Here is a 5000-nt window from a genome sequence, read left to right as displayed (position 1 = left end):
TCCTTCATTTAAATTATGTAAATTAATCATATTTGATAAATAAATGAATGTGTATCTCAAATCTAGTTGAGCTTTCAGGCAGGCAGTACATACTTGTGATGGTATCCAGCGTCCCTGTCGTCCGCAGAACGATGGCGAGCATGAGGACGACTTGGGGGGCGCTCTCTGCATACGTCTCTATGAGCCGCAGAAGGCCCAGGTCTTTTTTCATGATGTCCTCATCCTGGGCAGGGGGAGATTTTGATTTCAGAAGTGTGTGTTTGTGTGTGTGTGTGTGTGTGTGTGTGTGTGTCTGTGCGTGTGTGCGTGCTTGTGTGTGTGTGTGTGTGTGTGTGTGTGTGTGACGTGTGTGTGTGTATGTGTGTGTGTGTGTGTGTGTGTGTGTGTGTGTGTGTTAGAGAGAGAGACATGCAAGTCGCCAAGCTCAATCTTCCACAGAGCAACAGTGATAAACACAAACAGACAAACAACAGGGGCGCCTTCTCTTCTTCTCCACTCTCTCTCTCTCTCTCTCTCTCTGCCTCTCTCTCTCTCTCTCTCCCTCCCTCTCTCTCTCTCTCTCTGCTTCTCTCTCTCCCTCCCTCTCTCCCTCTCTCTCTCTGCTTCTCTCTCTCTCTCTCTCTCTCTCTCTCTCTCTCCCTCCCTCTCTCTCTCTCTCTGCTTCTCTCTCTCTCTCTCTCTCCCTCCCTCTCTCTCTCTCTCTGCTTCTCTCTCTCCCTCCCTCTCTCTCTCTCTCTCTCTCCCTCCCTCTCTCTCTCTCTCTGCTTCTCTCTCTCCCTCCCTCTCTCTCTCTGCTTCTCTCTCTCTCTCTCTCTCTCTGCTTCTCTCTCTCCCTCCCTCTCTCTCTCTGCTTCTCTCTCTCTCTCCCTCCCTCTCTCTCTCCGCTTCTCTCTCTCTCTCCCTCCCTCTCTCTCTCTCTGCTTCTCTCTCTCCCTCCCTCCCTCTCTCTCTCTGCTTCTCTCTCGCAATCATTGAAGCCATTAAGGTTAGAAATGATAGCCTGCAGATATTCAAGAAGATTAAAGATGAAGCTTCTTTCGGCTTGTTTAAAAAGCAACGAAATGAAGTAAATAGGTTGATCAAAAAGGCCAAATTAGAGTTCTATAATGAGGTAATTGCAGAGAATAAGGATGATCCTCAAAAGCTCTGGAAATCTTTAAATCAATTGGGCTACAATAACAAACTTAAAACAAGATCACTCAACTTGAACTTAAACTCTGAAGGCACCCTAACATCTGATAAACCCCTTGTCGCTGGCATCTTTAATAGTTTTTTTTACAACCATTGCTAGCACCTTGGTTAGTAAATTACCCTCCCACTCTGGACGGTATGGTAAAGACCACATTGAGAGTTTTTAACTCGAACTTAGGTGTACGGTCGCGGACGACTTCCAGTTTCAGGAGGTGTCAGAGGAGGTGGTGCTGTTGAAGCTCAGGGCCCTCAAGCCGTCTAAAGCTACAGGTATTGACAACATCCCAAGCAGGTTCATCCGAGATGCAGCTGATTTGATTTCACCTTATATTACTCATATAATCAATCTGTCTATTAGAGAAGGTCATGTCCCCCATGATTTCAAACAAGCCAGGGTAATCCCCCTTCATAAAAAAGGAAGTAAACTTGAACCAGGAAATTATCGCCCAGTCTCAATTCTCTCTTCCATTTCTAAGTTAATGGAAAGAGTCATTTTTGAACAAATTGACAGTTACCTTGCATCTCGGGAGCTCCTGTTTAAATTTCAGTCTGGATTCAGAAAATCTCATTCAACTGACACCTGTTTGCTTTTTCTAACCGATCACATCAGAAAGGAAGTAGATGCTGGTAAATACTGTGGTATGGTCATGCTGGACCTTCAAAAAGCTTTTGACACCGTTAACCATGATGTTCTACTGTGTAAGCTCGGGGCTCTGGGCTTCAACAGCACTTCACTCAACTGGGTCAGGTCCTACCTGGAGGGTAGGGAGCAGGTGGTGGACATAAATGGAACACTGTCATGTCCCCTCCCCCTGACGTGTGGGGTCCCCCAGGGAAGTATTTTAGGGCCTTTATTCTTTTTAATTTATATAAACGATATGCAATCGGCCTGTGATTGCAACCTGTTCCTTTTCGCAGACGACTCCGCCCTCCTATTCTCGCACAAGGACAGGGGGGAGATCGAAAGGAAATTGAGCAGTGAGCTTCACAGTGTTAGTGTGTGGCTCTCGGATAACAAATTATCACTTCATCTGGGGAAAACGGAGGCTATTTTATTTGGGTCAAATTTTAATTTAAAAAAGTCCCCCGAGTTTAAAATCATGGTGGGTGACGTAGCTGTTAACACCAAGGAGGATATTACTTACCTTGGCTGCATTTTAGATAACAAACTTTCTGGAGAGAGCATGACCTCAAAAGTAATTTCCAAAGTTAATCAAAGAATCAAATTCTTAGCCAGAATTCCTTCTTTCATAGACAAGAGCGCCCTTGTAACCTTGGCAAATGCTCTGATTCAATGTCACTTCGACTATGCTTGCTCCTCCTGGTTCACGGGAATCACCATTAAACTTAAAAACAGGCTTCAGACCTCCCAAAATAAATTAATACGGGTTATTCTGAAACTGCATCCCAGAGACCATCTCCTCCCCTCTCACTTCCTTAGCCTTAGGTGGCTCAGAGTGGAGGAGAGGGTTTCCCAGATCAAACTGGGCATGGTTTTCAGGATTTTTAAACGGGAGGCTCCTCGCTACCTCTCTGACTACTTTTGTAAAGTCAGTGAGGTACATGGCTACTCCACAAGAGGAAGCACCTCCAACATTGTTCCCCCCAAATTTAAATCTTTATAGGGTAAATGCACCTTTTCTTACTCAGCAGCTATTTTATGGAACAAACTCCCTGAGAGTATAAAGACCCTTAACTCCAGGTTCTCTTTTAAGCTTGCCTTGAAAAAATGGCTGGTTGGCTCCCAAATGGGTTCCTAACCTTTTCTTTTTCTTTTATCTCCTGTATAGTCGCAGTTTTTAAACCCTAGGTAGGTTTCTGATTTATTATATGAGCTGGTCTCTATCTTTTTATTTATTGATTGATGCATTTTTTGTTAGGTATGAAAATAACCATTCAGTCAATGACTAATCAGTCATTGAGTGCATGGTTGTGTTGTAAAATGTTTTCATTGTTTGTGTTGTTGTTGCCCGCGCACACACGCGCTCTTACCTGCAGACATATTCACTCCACTTGTCCCACACAAATGACCACATGGAAACAAGCCCTTGGGCTTTATTGTGTTTTATTCCTTTTGATCAATATGTTTTGTTGTATTGTCTTGTACAATTCTGCTATTATTGTATCAATAAAGTTATCAATCAATCAATCAATCAATCAAACTCTCTCCCTTCCTCTCTCTCTCTCTGCTTCTCTCTCTCTCTCTCCCTCTCTCTCTCTGCTTCTCTCTCTCTCTCCCTCTCCCTCTCTCTCTCTGCTTCTCTCTCTCCCTCCCTCTCTCTCTCTCTGCTTCTCTCTCTCTCCCTCTCTCTCTCTCTCTGCTTCTCTCTCTCTCTCTCTCTCTCCCTCCCTCTCTCTCTCTCTGCCTCCCTCCCTCTCTCTCTCTCTCTCTATCTCTGCTTCTCTCTCTCCCTCCCTCTCTCTCTCTCTCCCTCTCTCTCTCTCCCTCCCTCTTTCTCTCTCTCTGCTTCTCTCTCTCTCTCCCTCCCTCTCTCTCTCTCTCTGCTTCTCTCTCTCTCCCTCCCTCTCTCTCTCTCTGCGCCTCTCTCTCCCTCCCTCTCTCTCCCTCTCTCTCTCCCTCCCTCTCTCTCTCTCTCTGCTTCTCTCTCTCTCTCCCTCCCTCTCTATCTCTCTCTGCTTCTCTCTCTCCCTCCCTCTCTCTCTCTCTCTCTCTCTCCCTCCCTCTCTCTCTCTCTGCTTCTCTCTCTCCTCCCTCCCTCTCTCTCTCTTCCTCTCTCTCTCTCTGCCTTCTCTCTCTCCCTCCATCCCTCTCTCTCTCTGCTTCTCTCTCTCTCTCTCTCTCTCTCTCTCTCTGCTTCTCTCCCTCCCTTCCTCTCTCTCTCTCTGCTTCTCTCTCTCTCTCTTCCCTCTCTCTCTCTGCTTCTCTCTCTCTCTCTCCCTCTCTCTCTCTCTCTGCTTCTCTCTCCTCCCCTCCCTCTCTCTCTCTCTCTCTGCTTCTCTCACTCCCTCCCTCCCTCTCTCTCTCTCTTCCCTCCTCTCTCTCCCTCCCTCTTTCTCTCTCTCTGCTTTTCTCTCTCTCTCCCTCTCTCTCTCTCTCTCTCTGCTTCTCTCTCCCTCCCTCCCTCTCTCTCTCTCTCTGCTTCTCTCTCTCCCTCCCTCTCTCTCTCTCTCCCTCTCTCTCTCCCTCCCTCTTTCTCTCTCTCTGCCTCTCTCTCCTCCCTCCCTCTCTCTCTCTCTCTGCCTCTCTCTCTCCCTCCCCCTCTCTCTCCTCCGCTTCTCTCTCTCTCTCCCTCCCTCTCTCTCTCTCTCTGCCTCTCTCTCTCCCTCCCTCCCTCCCTCCCTCTCTCTCTCTGCTTCTCTCAAATTCAAATTCAAGGGCTTTATTGGCATGATAAGGTGCATCTTACATTGCCAAAGCAACATTAGCAACACTTAGCAGTTACAAAGAATCAAAAACAGAAAACAAGACATTTTGTTACCCAGTAACATAAATCACCAAATCTGAAGATATTCAAAGAGGAAGAGAAAAGAAAATTAAATGGAATGTGATGAGATAGAATATAATAGAAGACTATTGTTGACCGGAATCTACTCAGAATAATAACAGAACAGTAATAAACGGGCAGTTAAATGGTGATAGTGCAAAATAGTGAGCAATTACAGCATATTAACAAAAATTCACAGAATCTGTAAATACCCGTTGTCTCTTTCTCTCTCTCTCTGTCTCTGTCTCTGTCTCTGTCTCTCTCTCTCTGCTTCTCTCTCTTTCTGCCTCTCTCTCCCTCCCTCTCTCTCCCTCCCTCTCTCTCTCTCTTCTTCTCTCTCTCTCTCTGCTTCTCTCTCTTTCT

This window comes from Poromitra crassiceps (assembly GCF_964638095.1).
Source record: "Poromitra crassiceps genome assembly, chromosome: 26".
NCBI classification, from domain to species: Eukaryota; Metazoa; Chordata; class Actinopteri; order Beryciformes; family Melamphaidae; genus Poromitra; species Poromitra crassiceps.
The sequence above is the reverse complement of the archived record's forward strand: the minus strand, read 5'-3'. Positions refer to the sequence as shown.